Source organism: Cervus canadensis, chromosome 2 (genome assembly GCF_019320065.1).
Source record: "Cervus canadensis isolate Bull #8, Minnesota chromosome 2, ASM1932006v1, whole genome shotgun sequence".
In the NCBI taxonomy this organism is placed as follows: Eukaryota; Metazoa; Chordata; class Mammalia; order Artiodactyla; family Cervidae; genus Cervus; species Cervus canadensis.
The window spans coordinates 17,638,965-17,654,566 of NC_057387.1; the positions used below are offsets into that span (position 1 = coordinate 17,638,965).

General features: G+C 44.1%; 3 non-coding genes across 3 annotated transcripts; 1 reads left to right on the plus strand and 2 right to left on the minus strand.

The window, feature by feature from the left end:
- Window positions 1-1,233: 1,233 nt before the first annotated feature.
- Window positions 1,234-1,304, minus strand: TRNAG-CCC. Its single transcript has one exon. It is a non-coding gene; the product is annotated as a tRNA-Gly (tRNA).
- Window positions 1,305-5,525: 4,221 nt separating this feature from the next.
- Window positions 5,526-5,597, minus strand: TRNAH-GUG. The gene has a single exon. It is a non-coding gene; the product is annotated as a tRNA-His (tRNA).
- Window positions 5,598-6,273: 676 nt separating this feature from the next.
- Window positions 6,274-6,347, plus strand: TRNAN-GUU. Its single transcript has one exon. It is a non-coding gene; the product is annotated as a tRNA-Asn (tRNA).
- Window positions 6,348-15,602: the final 9,255 nt, after the last annotated feature.

The following is a 15,602-nucleotide window of genomic DNA, read 5'->3' on the forward strand; positions in this document are numbered from 1 at the left end:
AGGAAAGCTATGACAAACCTAGACAGCATATTAAAAAGCAGACACATCAATTTAGTGACAAAGGTATAGTCAAAGCTTATGGTTTTTCCAGTAGTCATGCAGGGATGTGAGAGTTGGACCATAATGAAGGCTGAGCGCGAAGAAATGATACCTTCGAATTGTGGTGTTCGAGAAGACTCTTGAGAGCCCCTTGGACAGCAAGGAGGTCAAACCAGTCAATCCTACAGGAAATCAATCCTGAATATTCATTGGAAGGACTGATGCTGAAGTTGAAGGTCCAATACTTTGGGCACCTGATGCAAATAGCCAACTGGTTGGAAAAGACTCTGATGCTGGGAAAAATTGAAGGCAGGAGGAGAATTAGACAACATAGGATGAGATGGTTGAATGGCATCGCCGAATTCAATGGACATGAACTTAGGCAAACTCAGAGAGACAATGAACACGGAAGCCTGGCGTGCTGCAGTCCATGGGGTCGCAAAGAGTCGGACACGAATTAGCGACTGAACAACTATATATATAGTACTGTTGACACATATTTCCAGGTACAGGATATCCTTCCTGGAACACCGATGGGCTCACAGGACACTCAGAGGCCGAGGTGGCTGACGATGTTAAATTTATCACAGCGTCCGGCGCACAGACTCAGAGACCTCTCGCCACTACTGCGCAAGACCCCGTCATCGCATCCCCGGTCCTGTCCTCGCGGATTCCTCCCCTCAAGCTTTCCTCTACCTTGGGCCGCTGGCGCCTCCCGGGACACTGGCGGGGCGCGGGCGAGGCGGGGGCGGTGGTCGGCCGGGCCCGCAGCTGCTGTCTTAATTCTCGCTCCCTGGTGGGTTGTGGCCCATCCGTCAGCCCAAACTCCAGAGTGCGAATCAGCGACCTGATGGCTCTGGGTTGCTACGACCTTCTGGGAGAAAAACTGAAAACTAACAAGTCCAAATATTCTAAATCAAAGGCCCACAGAAATACTTACACATTGAAAGGTACGAACCCACCAGCGAGGTAGTTACTGCGCTGCCAGCCGCCAAATGCTGCTCCATATACCCAAACACCTCAGAGCTTTGCAAAGCCCCAGTTGAGTCGTCACCTTACAGTCTTCTGTTCAGAACCACCTCGAGGTTTTCAGTTCTCCTTTTCCTGCTCCTGGTGGCCGAAACCGCGTAGTATTCGGACCTGACTGTGCAGTAGGCAAAACAAGGAGGAAGTGTGAAAAGTATTTGGCCAGTATGCATTGGCCGGGAATTGAACCCGGGTCTCCCGCGTGGGAGGCGAGAATTCTACCACTGAACCACCAATGCTTGCCACAAGCAGTCATTTGACAGCTCTCCGGAAAGAATCTCCAGTGACCAAGGGCCTGGTGGTGGGGCAACAAAAGACTTCCCAAATAGGTGTTGTCTTTGGAAGACAGAACTCACAGACTGAAAGGCACTCAAAGCAAAGGCTTGCAAAAGAGAAAAACAATCAGGCAATAGCACGCAGTGGGGACCCCCAAATGAAAATATAGAAATATTGGTTTTGTTAGCTCACATTACAGCTCTGAGAAAGGCTCTTTCCAATCACAGAATAGACCCCTGAAGAAAAACATTGGAGATTCATCCAGATCCCTTGTTTATAACCCTAGACCTTCAACCTTAAATTTTAGCTTAAAGAGTCTATGCAATGGTCTTAAAGAGTCAGAGAAAATGGTCTAACTTGCCAGAATAGGCAAGTAAAAAAATATTTTTAATTAAAAATTTTATTTTTAAGACTTCAAAATATACAAGTTCAAAGGTTACTTTCCATTTACAGTTATTACTAAATATTGGCTATATTCATTATGTCATACAATACCTCCTTGAGCCTATCTTATACGTAATAGTCTGAACCTTCCACACTCCCAACCTTATGTTGCCCCCCCACTCACTGATAACCATTAGTTTGGTCTTTTTATCTTTTTGTTGTTGTTGTTATATTTACTAGTTTGTTGTGTTTTTTAGGTTCTGCCTATAAGTGATACCATACGGTATTTGTCTTTCTCTGAATGACTAATTTCACTCAGCTTAATGCCCTCCAAGTCCATCCATGGACTGCAAATGGCAAAATTTTGTTCTTTCTTATGGCTAAGTAGTATTCATTTGCCTCATTGTATCCTGAGTGACCTTGCACAGCCCAAATCTGAACATGCCTGGTGCCTAAAGCCACCCAGTATCCCCATATTCCTTCACTAAAATGTCTTATTACCTCTACAACATGTACTCTCCTTCTCCCCCTCCTTATCATCGAGATACCTCTTGCAATCTCCAAGTCCAGCGACAGTGAAGTAACTTGATGTTCCAGGAACTCTCCCCCTTTCAGGGACTTGCTTCTCTCCACAGGGAGGCCTTTCACAACTCCCTCTTCATTCTTCAAACTCATCCTCATTCTTCAGGTCTCAGTTCTGATTGCCGGAATTGAATATGTGATGTGTCCACTTTGTTTTTGACATTGTGTTCTAACATAATCACATTTTACCTGACTCTGTCTTCCAAAGACATATTTTCATAAGAAAAAGATTTATATTTCCCCCCAAAACCAAGACTAGGTATGTAAATAAAATATTTTCAAGAGATAGCACAGTGCCTAGTATAGTTTACAGTCTAGAGTTGTTAAACAAGGAAAGAGAGAGAGGGGAGCAAATAAAGGAAAGTTTCTCTCTTTCTGTCTCTCACACACACTAACAGATAAAGAAAAAATAAATTTAGCAAGACAGGCAGAATGATTAGTCTGCAAAGCACTGGAACTGCAGCATAACAACTGAAAAAGGTGGAGAATAAAATGATCAAAAATAGTTTTGCTTGAGTGTAATGTGGTAAAAAGATCTTGAGTGGATCTTCAGAGTTGAAAACAACTCAAGAGCTGGGAAGGAGAGGAGAAAGGTATGGTGTGGTGTGATGAAGAGAATAAACTTTGGTGTAAAAACTTCACTTATACTTTTGTGTAGGTCTCTGTAAGACACAAGAGTTTGAAAACTGGCCATTTTGATCCTTGGGCTTTTCTAAGGACTTAAAAGAGATGCTCAGGAGGAGAGAAACTCTGGGGCTCTGCAGTGATTGTGCATGGATTAGTGCTTGGCCTATACCAGGCTAATTGTTTAAAAAAAAAAGAAGAAGAAAAAAGGGATAATTTGAATATCAGACAAGGCAAAGGGCAAAAGAAATTTATGTTAGAAGAGTAGCAATCCAGCATCTACCCAGAATCAAATGCAATCATTCTTCTCTGCATGCCCTCCTTGAGTGACCAAAGAGGATGGGGCTAAAGGGAAATCTTGGAGCGAAATTTTCATTTATTCACCCTTTTGTAGGTCTCTCTCAAACACAAGAGCTTAAAAGCAAGGCCATTTGATTCTTGGCCTTTTTCAACAACTCAAGAGAGTATCTTATCTGGTTAATCATTAATTCTGAAGAGAATAGATTAAATTCACTTAGCTGTCCACTTGAATAAATTTTTGTTATAATTTATGTTACTGTTATTGAATCAGGAGAGGAGGATATTAAATTGCTTTAAAATTTTTTTTAAAAAAAGAAAGAAAGAAAAAGAGCCGTAGGAGAAGAGAGGCTTAATTGTCATTCAGATCTTCTGGAGTAACTCAGGCGCATCTCCAAATTTTGAGCCTCCCAAACTGTCTCTGGGTCCAGAATGCCTGTTTGGGGAAGAATTGGTGTTTGTCTCAAGAGTGAGGGGAAAGGGTTTGGAAGGCACAAAGCCATGGGAGGGCAAAGAAAATGCATCTTAAGTGAGGAAATGAAGTCCAGTATTTTGATTTGAATTTCACATCTTGATGGTGTTTCCTGACCTAAACCTCCTGTACAAACTTCTGTTCTGGGTGTGCTTTTGGGGCTTTGTTCTGCATTTCCAGTAAAGAGGCTTGTATAAACTGATTTTTTGAACTGGCTTTGCAACATTGTTCCTGTGACTCTTTCTAGTGATGCCGAGAACATGGGCTCAGAGGAAAGCACTGGTGGTTTAGTAGTAGAATTCTTGCTTCCCATCTAGGGGACTGGGGTTTGATTCCCGACTAATTCACAGCTTAAGATGCTGTGTTCCTTACCCTTTAAGGAACTGTCTTAGTTGGAAAAATTAGTTTTTGCAGCCCTCTGAAGCCATGAAGTGCTTCCAAACCGCTAATGCTGCAGACCCCTCCTGTTGGGAGTATGTCTTTGAAGCACCAAGTTTATCCACTGAAACCTCTGAGGTTTGGAATTTTTGAAACTGAAACTTCATATCCTTTTTCCTATCCCATTCTCGGACTACATCACACTATGGAGTTTCCTACCCAAGAAACTTAGTGTCGAGCCTAAGGTAACATAGATTTTTCTCCTATGCTATCTTCTGGAACTTTTATAATTTAGTATGTTCCTTTTCAGTCTATAACTATTTTGAGTTACATTTTGTGAAAAATGTAAGGTCTATGGAGATGCACTCAGAAATTGCAGAAGTGAGAGGAGGCAATTTTCTGCAGCTGTTGCTAGTGGCAAATAAGGTTATGGAACCGTGAGTGTTTAGACGTGGTAACTGGCAGCCATAATCTACTTTCTAGTCACCTTTTCAGTGCTCTTCAGTGGCAGTAAATATTCCACTTTTCTATGACCTGCCTCACTGCTCCTCTCCACTCTGGCATACTAAAATTTCTAGGATAGAAAGCCATTGGTCTTGCCTTCCTTGACAATTTCCTGTCCATTACTCCTTTTCTTTCAATGGACTTTTATGCTCATATCCACAAATAACTAGTAGAATGGCATTTATATGAGCCTTTCCCAAAAGCTGTAGTTTGAAATTATCCAAATGTCCATTATTTGTGACATAGTTTTATATTGGCATAATGCCAAAATTAAGGTGTGAGAAATTCAATAACATACATATATATCAAAAACATCACATTGCTTGTTAATAGCTAGATAGAAAAATTATATATTCATTCACATGAACTTGAAGAAAGAAGCCTCACCTGAATGAGCAGACATCAGAGTTGAGTATCAGAGGATGGATATGCATTACCTGGAAAGTATCAAGGGCCATGCTTGAATGATAAAAATTTTCTGTCTATCCTGGTGACAACTACACATTACAATATTAAAACAGCTGTCCATTAATGATACAAACATTTTGTTCTGTAAACACAATAATTTCCTTTCAGGATAAAAATGGGAGGTGGGATGTCAGAAAATCCTGAGTAGACCATGACCAGTTTGCAGTATACTGTAAACTCTAAAATCTGTTTTATTTTGTATTAAAAAAAAAAGCATGACTGATACTTGAAATATTTCCACCAAAAAACAAACAAAATCCCCATACAACTAGACAGTTTCTTTCGTGGAATATACATACAAGACTCATTTAGAGCTTGAACCTGGTCTATAGATATTTTCTCTTAAATGGCGAGACCTGGAGCACGTCCAGAGTTCTGTCACCTGGTGACCTCCGTTCTCCTGACCCTCCTCGTTTTGGCGGTCGGCGACCAGGCCAAGAGTTGTTTTGGTAGATACAATGCAAAACATAAACACTGCCGTGACTCGGATTCGAACCGAGGTTGCTGCGGCCACAACGCAGAGTACTAACCACTATACGATCACGGCGCGCCACTGTACGGCAGGCGAAGTGCGATATTGCTCTTTTAACTTTGACAAATCCGTTCCAATTACTGTGCTGCTTTGTTGTTGGATAATTGCAGGCACTCCTGATTCTCTCTCACATCTTCCCTCCGTTACGCCCTCTCAAGTCTGCTGCATTTTTCATTTCCCCTGCGTCCAGTCCTTGTCTCTGCACGGGCTTGCAGAAGTTATCTTTGCTTTGTCCTTGCCTCCCCGGCTTCATTCCCGCCTCTTTATATTTCTGTTTTGATCAACCGTTCTCAAGCCCTCTTTCTGGCTCCCTTGGCCGGCTGAACGCAGGGAGAAAGGGGGCAACGCCAGGGGCGCAGACGGTCGAATGAAGGCAGAGCAAATGGGGAGGCAGCCCTGAGCCCACCCGGGGTTCAGCTTCCCTGGGGCCCGCTCGGATCAGGCCCGGAGCGTCTCCGGGGCTCTGCCTCTGCGGCGAGTGTGGCGCCAGGCGCGGCGGGGACGCTCGGCTGCACTTCTGCTTTCGGAATCTCCCGACCCCAGGCTTCCCACAGGTTTCTCTGGTTTTCGGAGGCTTTGGAGCGGGTATGGCTCTTCGGAGAAGGGCGAGTGGCTCCTCCTAGAGAGGGAGGCTTGCTTGCTCTCTAAGGGAATGAGGTGGGGGAGGGGGAATGGGGCGGTAACGTCAGGTGTCTCTGTGGCGCAATCGGTTAGCGCGTTCGGCTGTTAACCGAAAGGTTGGTGGTTCGAGCCCACCCAGGGACGTTCCCTAACCTTTTTAGAACGAAAAGGGGTTGCGGTTATTTCTACCCTGTACATTCCCCTAAAGGTGCAGAAGCCCTCCATTACCCTTTTGTTCCCCGAATCTTATGCACAACAGGAGGAAATAAGCGAGGACATCACTGATCCCCACGGAAGAGCTCTGGAAGAAAACAGGTCACTTGGAACCCAGGATTCTTCATCTCATCGTTATCCTCTGGGTTCCTTTTAGCAATGAAGTTTCTCCCATTGTTTGTACTAGTATTTATTGAACCCTTCCCATCTAACTTTGAAATTCATTTGGCTTTATGCATTTTCTGTTACAATTAATAGGCATTCATCAATCTTGTGCACATGTCTATAGGACAGAGTTCTGGAAGAGTAACTGCTCTATCATAGTTTTGTATATGGTTTTGTATATGGTTCCATTCTCTCACCTTCGTCGGCCTATTAGCTATAACTGCGTTTTGTTATTTTAGCGATTGCTTGGAAATGGCAACCCACTTCAGTACCCTTGCCTGGAAAATCCCATGGATGGAGGAGCCTGGTAGGCTACAGTTCATGGGGTCGCAAAGAGTCAGAAACAACTGAGCGACTTCATTTTCATTTAGGTTTTACAACATACATCTGTAACTCACCACAGTCTGCCTTCAAGCCATGTCACACCTTTTTAAATTTCTCCCCTGCTGGCCTTATGCTATTGTCATGCATGTTTACTTTGCCTATGTTATAAACTCCACAATCTATCATTGTTACTTTTCTTTAAACTGCCACATGTTTTTAAAAAGGTTTAAACAGTAATGATAATACCAATAACAATAATAAATGTTGCATATTTCTCCCACAGATGCCATTTTTGTTGTTCATCAATTTGTGTACATCCTTATTTCCATCTAGTGTGAGTTTCCTTTTTCCTGGAGAACTCCTTTAACATTTCTTGTAGTGTGGTTCTGCTGGTGATGAAGTCTTTCAACATTTGTATGTCTGTAAAATTTTCATTTTTATCTCTCCAAGACTTTGGGGGGGTGGGGTGGGCGGGGAGAAGAAGTGTAGAATTCTACATAAACAGTTTCCCCCACCTCAATCCTTTAAAGATGTTATACCACCATCATCTTCTCTTTTTTTTTTTTCTAACTGTATATAGCAGAGTTTATTTTCCCATTTCTTGATTCCTTTCAAAAAGTTTTTATTTTTAAATTGGGGTATAGTTGCTTTACCACTATCTTCTTATATCCTCTGCTTCTGAGGAGAAATCTGATATAACCTTTTTGTTTTCTGGATGCATCTTCTCAGTATCCATGCTTCTTTTGAGATTCCTTCTTTTTCAGTGGATTTGAGCAGTTTAATTACAATGTATTAGGGTCCGTTTGGTTCCTTGGTTCAGTGGGCTTGTAATTTTAATTATGATTGGAATGTTTTCTGTCATTATTTCTTCAAAAATATTTCCTTTCATGAAATTTCCCCCCAGTGTTTTCAGGGACTCCAATTATATTAGACTTTCTAAAATTGCCCTACCCTTCACTTGTGCGTGCTATTAAAATTTTTTTTTGACTGTGGGAATTTCACTCTGGATATTTAAAAATTGATTGTGGCTTTGTGTTCCATAATCCTTTTTTTTTTCCCCCTGCAATGTCTCATCTGTTGTTAATTCTAGCTGGTGAATGTATCATCCCAGATATTTTATTTTTCATCTCTGAAATTTGGGTCTCATCTTTTGTCTATGTTCTACATCTCTCCTCAACTGGACTTATGTAACAGAGTCATAATAACTATTTTAATATCCTCTCTATAATTTAAAATCTGGTTCAGTTTGGATTGATTGATTATTTTCCTCCTTATGGGATATATTTTCCTGCTTCTTTGCATGCTTGGTATTCTTTGGATGCCAGACATTGTCAAAGTTTTGTTTTGGGGAAACTGGCTATTTTGGCATTCCTATGAATCTTGAGATTTATTCTGGTGGATAGTTAAGTGACTTGTAATTACTTTCATGTTTTTGGACCTTGCTTTTATGAATTTTAGGTAAGTCAGTCTAGAACTGAGTGTTCCCATGAGTGAGGCAAAATTCCTGAGGTCTCTAGCCAATGGTCGATGAATGTTGAGTAGCCCAATATGGCTGGTGAGAGTGAGTAAGATTTTCTGTCCTATGTGAGTACCAGACACAGTTCTATGATCTTTTCAGAATTTCTTTCCTTGGCATCATGCAATTTCTCTGGAAGTAGGCTCTGATCAGAACTCTGTTTACTATTTGAGGGAGATCTTTTTCATATGTCTGGATTCTCTCTTCCATCTCTCTCATCGCTGGATCTTTGTCCTATGAATTCCAGCTACTTTGCTTTCCACAGGCTCTTAGCTTTATCTTCACTATCAAGGACTTGGCCTCAGATCTTATTCCCCATGCCCAACTTGCAAGCTCTGAAATCAGTGAGCTGAACCAATGGTAGGGCTCACCTTGTTTGTTTCTCATCTCTCTGAAATTTCTCTTTTTATTGCCTATTTCCAGTGTCTGGAAAGCTAGTGTTTCATGTCTTTCTTTCTTTTTTTTTTCCCCCTTGGAAGCAGGGAAGAAGGGGAGGGTATTTCAAGCAAGAAGATAAATAAAATTTCTGTCACTCTACACTTGCCAGAAGGTGAAGGCATCTTTTTATGTTCCTAGTTGAGCTTCAGTAGGAGTTGTGTTTATTGATATTCCCGTGTATTGTTCCAATCTGATGAAAGATCTTTTTCTTGTCAGTATGACAAGATTTCTATGCATCTATCTGTTCCTCCAAAATGGGGAATGGTGCCCTCCTAAGCAAGAAATACAACAGAAGGATAGTTTGGCCATTACCCACAGACACCCTACTGCATATGTTCAGCAACTAAACCTCCAAGATGGTTAGAAAGTCTTCCAACAACTTCCAATTGTTTTTGTTGTAGTGATGCGCCCTGGGAAGCAAACTCACTCAGAAGGACAGCACGGATAGTGGAGTACAGTTTATTACACCGGTGGGTCTGAGGCAGAGATTCCTCTTTAGTGAGCTGTTGCTGCTGCTAAGTCGCTTCAGTCGTGTCTGACTCTGTGCGACCCCATTGACGGCAGCCCACCAGGCTCCCCCGTCCCTGGGATTCTCCAGGCAAGAACACTGGAGTGGGTTGCCATTTCCTTCTCCAATGCATGAAAGTGAAAAGTGAAAGTGAAGTTGCTCAGTTGTGTCCGACTCTTCGTGACCCCATGAACTGCAGCCCACCAGGCTCCCCCATCCCTGGGATTCTCCAGGCAAGAATACTGGAGTGGGTTGCCAGTTCCTACTCCTATGCATGAAAGTGAAAGTGAAGTCGCTCAGTCATGTCCGACTCGTAGCAGCCCCGTGGACTGCAGCCTATCAGGCTCCTCCGTCCATGGGATGACCCCTACCAATTTTTGTGACAACCTTTTATACCCAAAGCGTACATGCCTAAGCTCACAACCCCCAAATTCTCCAAAGCCCACTCTGGACAATGTTAGTAAGAGATACAATCAGGTTACAGCCATAAATTTACATTCTAAAGTCATCTGAAGATGCCGTTTAGCCTACATCAACAATGGGTATTATTAGGACTACAGATAGTGATTGATTACATAGTGGACATTGCATTCTTTTTGGCTCCGGGAAGTCTAGGTACAGGGTCAGCCTGGTCTGGTTTCCATGCACCAGAGAGGCCTGCTCTGTACTTTATCTCCATGGTCTCCCAAATATACAGTCCAAAGTTCCCCGAGTGTAAGATGGAGTTCCCTTTCTTTTTAAAATGGAGTCAGTCCAGTCAGGGCAACCTATTCCTTTCCTTCTTCATTTTCAGTAGTGACCTACATAATTGGGTCCAGAGAAGACTGACTAGAGTGACTTGAGATTGCTTCCTGCCACGTAGCTTACCGACTGGAGTTAGGGAAACCACTGGTCTCAGACACTTGCTCCTCTCGCCTTTCCTTTGTGAATTGCCTTTTTGCCCTCATTGTATGCACACTTTAATGACGGGGCTGCCTCCTATACCACGGTGAATTAGCAAACTGATAACTGTCTCCTTGTGATTCCTTGACAGTGTTTGACTATCTTTGAAAAACAAATTAGCCTACTTGAGACAAATCGTTAGAACCAAGAATCCTGCTGCTGATAATGCATCATGTGCAGACCTGAATACCAAGAATTATTGGTGCACCTTCCCTTGGTTCTTCTGTTGAATCTCATGAGCATAATTGGGCCCTTTGCCTTTATACACTAAATATGGTTCTTGGACAATCTGTGTGTGTGTGTGCGCGCGTACACGTGTGTATGCACATACATGGGTATTTTTCTTTGTCTGTCCCCCTCTGTCCCTCGTACTCTAGGCTGCCCCCAATTTCACCCATTTTTCTCTCCTTCTCTTCTGTTTTCTGGGAACTCTCATTAGAATGCCTTTCATCACTGAACACATATTAGAGGTTTACTAACTGCCAGGCCCTCCTCTGGGAGAGATGCTGCATGTTGAGCAAACCCAGGGCAAACCCCTACCCTGCTGAGCCCACATCTGGAGCGTAGCAGAAGCACAACAGCTTGGCCCTGTGTCCTTTCCAGTGTGGCCTCCCATTTCCCTCCTACGGCACTAACAGTGCAAAAGACAAGGAAAACCTAACAAAGAATAGGAAAGAGTGACTCACAGTCTAGAAGGCAGGTAGCAAGGAATACACCTGCCCCACACATAAATTTTTTTTTATTTTATAATAATTTTATTATTTGTTAATTAATTTATTTATTTTACTTTACAATGTTGTAGTGGTTTTGCCATACATTGACTTGAATCTACCATGCGTGTACATGTGTTCCCCATCCTGAACCCCCCCTCCCTCCTCCCTCCCCATCCCATCCCTCTGGGTCATCCCAGTGCACCAGCCCTGAGCACCCTATATCATGCATCGAACCTGGACTGGCGATTCGTTTCACATATGATAATTTACATGTTTCAATGCCATTCTCTCATATAAATTTTTTTAAAATAAATAACATTTGAGGGAAAGAAGTCTCCAGTGACAGCTCCTTAATTCCTGGAGCAGACACTGCATGCGTTTTACACTTCTTAAAAGTGACAGTGATGGCCATGCTCACCAACATCCCTTAAAGTACTGACACTTCCTCTTAATCTGTGACCATATGGACACTTTATAATCTATAAAAATAATGAGGTAGTTACCCCCAAAAAGGTAGGTGGAATAATGAACACAGTGGCTTCTAGAATTATGACTTAGTCTCCATTTATCATATGGTATATTATTCAGGCTTAGTCACTCAGCTGACTCTCTGTGGCCCCATGGACAGAGAAGCTATGAACTGGAGCCCACTAGGCCTCTCTTTCCATGAAATTTCCCAGGTAATAATACTGGAGCAGGTTGCCATTTCCTGCCGCAGGGGATCTTTCCGACCCAGGGATTGAACACTTATCACTTGTGTCTCCTGCTCTGGTAGGTGGTATTCTTTACTGCTAGTACCATGGGAAGCCCATGGTACATTTAATTTACTACGACACATATTTTAAAATTTTACAAAAAATATTTATAGGATTTAAGTTTGCTTATTGGACCAGTAAAACCAGTGTAGGAAAATCAGACAGTTCAGTGTCATTAGAATTTTGAAGAGAAAATAAATCCAAGACTTCTACAAACATTGAATAATACCTCTTTGCCACCAATATTTTCTTCATTATTAGAAAATCTGGAAGACAACATAAAACAGCTTTTAGACTGAAATTACTAAACAAGGGCTGCCCAGGTGGTGCTTAGTGGTAAAGAACCCACCTGCCAATGCAGGAGACATAAGAGATGCTGGTTCCATTCCTAGCTTGGACCCCCTTCTGGGCATGGCAACCCACTCCACTATTCTTACCTATAGAATCCCCATAGGATTGCAAACAGTCGGTTGCCAGCATGCACACACGTGATGCGTAAAAGGAGTCATCTTTAGAAGCATGACATGACAAGAACATTGTCTATGTCATTATATGTCAATTATTTAGAATTCTTAAAAGTCTTTAAAAGTAATTTTTCTTTTACCTAACACTGACGATCACAAATTTATCCAGAGCTAAACTTTTTTTTCTGAGCTAATTTTTTTTTTCCCCCTGAGTTCTGAGATCACCAAGAAAGGAAGTTCAAGGAAAAAGGAAAAAACCCAACCCATGAATTCCATCCACTGGGATCCTGGAACTAGAAGTTCAGTGACTACCCCACTTTGGAGAGAGACACAATGGATTATGTACTGCAAACCAGGTTGCTTCTCTTTGCTTGGACTCAGATTGGACCCGGGGCCAGGCCAAGGCCAGGATGAGACAATACTACATACTGTGATCCCAGGGCAGCCAGCCCTCTGACAGCACCAATGCAGACAATTGTGGGAAGCTCTTGAGAACTCTCCCTCTCCCTTTAATGCATTCCCCACCTGATCCCTTCATCCTCCCACCACAGGAAAGATCCCTCATCTTTCTGTCCAGTTGAAACACTTTATGCTCCCCACAGGACAAAAAGAGCCAGGCAAGAGACAAGGGGGCAGCTGCACTTCCCTGAAGGGTTTTTCAGCAGGTAGGTGGTTCTAGCGCTCATGCTGACCCAAGACCCCACTGCCCAGCAAGGCGACCAGGAGGAGTCCCAAGAGCAGGTGATTCTGGGGGGATGACAGCCTAGGAAAGTTCCTACAAGCACAGGGCAAGTCTGGCCTACACTTTGGGGAGAGCAGCATAAAACACCTCCTGAAGCTTCTCTGCAGCCTAAAAAGAACAGATTTCAGGTTCCTGAAGGGGCAAGCAGGAACTCTGTGCAAGGACAAAGCCTTCCCCTGACCTTGGAGGACAGGTCCTACAGAAGCTGGTTTTGAGGGAAAGGCCAAAGGAAAGGAGCAACAGAGGGCCAACCAGTGGTCTTGAGTTGAGATGTCTGCAAGTTACTCTCAAATGGTGGAGCAAATCGTGTAGATGGAGAGAGTGAGAAAGCAAACGCGGGAAAATGTTAACTGTGCTGTTGGGACAGAATATACGATATGAGGATTTCAAATTTTTTTGTATTTTAAAAGGTTTTATGTTTTTGTTTTCTTAACGAGTTTTTAGAACTCAAGTCCCAGGTTCTCTTTGAATGAAAACTCCATATGTGACACACTAGGTTTCTGAAATAAAGGAAGAAAAGACTGGAGGGTAGAAGTCCTGGTGGTCCATCACATTTCTCTTCCCCCACCTGAAGGGGTTCCTGGCCACAGGAATCCTGCACAGGGTCTTGCCTGTGCCTTGCAGCAAACCACCTCTCATCAGGAAGAGGAAGATTAAATGCAATTTAGAGCTTTCCTGACCTGGAATTGAAGCCAGACCACAGAGTAACAATGCCAAATTGTAGCTACCAGGCAACCAGACATTACCTTACTACCTCCTCCCTCTAATTTGGCTTTTCTAGTTGAAAACTGACAGTAAAGGTTAAATTTCTGAGAGTGGCAGAGCAGAAAAGGAGGTGAATCCCAGTGGCTCAGGGCTGCATGCAGCTGGGCAAGGCTCCAGCGCTTGTCTGCTCATCTCCCTTCACTCTCCCTCCTGGGCGATGCTCTGGGCTCTGAGGCCAGGCCAAAAGGTGACAGGCTGGGTCCCTCCTGATCTGGTTTTAGTGCTGTGTGCAGCAGAGCCAGGGTCATGCTCTCTTTCTGAATCTCAGTTTCCTTATGTTAGGCGTTCTCAGCAGGTGATGAGGGGATAGGTCTGCTTCCTGACCTCTCACCTGACTCCAGGGCTCTCCTGATAATGGCATGCGTAAGGACTCCTTTCTGGGCAATTCTAGAGCCTAAAATCCTTCATCTATGTGTCTTTGGGTTGAGCACTGGGTCGTTGACAGTCTCTTAAGTTCTGTCAGGCAAACCAAATTGTTCCACAGGTGTGCTGAGGTGGGGGAAAGCGAGTGAACATCACAGGGAAAAGCTTGGTTTTCAGAGACGAAATGCCTGTCAGCGTGTAGAAGAAATTTAGGCACCAGATGAGAAGGTGAGGGCATTTCCAAAGGAAAGCTAACCTGAAGTTGGCTTTGTGACCTCCTTGGACTTTCTATGGCCTGGTCTTCAAAGTGACTCAGAGCAGACAAAGGAGGTCTGGTTCCTAGTGCTGACTAGGCTTTTAGGTTATTAGGGAACTCCTCCTGTGTTTGCGGGTGGTGCATAAAACTGCAGCTGCACACGCTGCTATAATCCATCTCTCTAGCCCAGTTTTTCTTTTCTCTCTTGGTATGTGTATGTTGGGGGTGGTGGTGGTTTAGTCATCAAGTCGTGTCCTACTCTTGTGACCCCGTGGACTGTAGCCCGCCAGGCTCCTCTGTTCATGGGATTTTCCAGGGAAGAATACTAGAGTAGGTAGCCATTCCCTTCTCCAGGGGATCTTCCCCACCCAGGGATCGAACCCTGGTCTCCTGCATTGGAGGCAGATTCTTTATCGACTGGGGCGGGGCGGGTGGCGCCGGGGGGTGGGGTGGGGGCGGGGAGCGGTGGGAGGGTTTAAATGTGAATGTAAGCTTCAGGAAGAAAAAGCATGTAAACATACCGCTCCGTTTTGAACTGGGACCTTTTGCATGTTAGGCGAACGTGATAACCACTACACTACAGAAACCAGATAACTGTTGCTATCTAATGACACATCTCAAAAACTGTACCTCTTACCACGTCTGGCCAGAAGCATTTTTGAAAGGAAAAGGACTGTAGGGGCACAGGCGATCCCTCAGATGAGGAGACTGAAGCTCTGGCTTAGGTTCCTCGCCTTCCCCGAAGCGAGGTCCCTGGGTCCCCAACAGTCTAGCCTGGAGGTCCCGCACCCAAGGCAGGGTCTCCAGTTTCACAGCCCTGCATCGAGTGCAAGGGTCGCCACCGCTGGCTCCCCAGTTCCTAGAAGCCGCAGGAGCCGGGGCTTAGATGTGTTTGAACCCAGGTGACCCCTCAGCCCAGAAGTGTGGACGCTACTCCTCCCTGGCTGCGGACCCGGCGCCTCGGTGGCCCTCGGTGGTCAGTGCTGGGGCTCTCAGAAATGATCGATGCTTCAAATGCACCCGGAAACCCGAGGACCCGCGCTCCGCTCCGCTCCGATGCCCCTGACCCGCGCGCTCTTTCCTCGCAGCCCTTTAGCCGCAGTGCTTCTCACGCAAAGACCGCAGGAAACCCGGTTCCTCAGGTTCCGGCCGCTGTGGCTTATTCTAGTTGTCTACTGTAGTTCAAGTCCAAGACTTCCATCACGCTTTCACGTTTAGCAGGAAGCGCAGCAAAG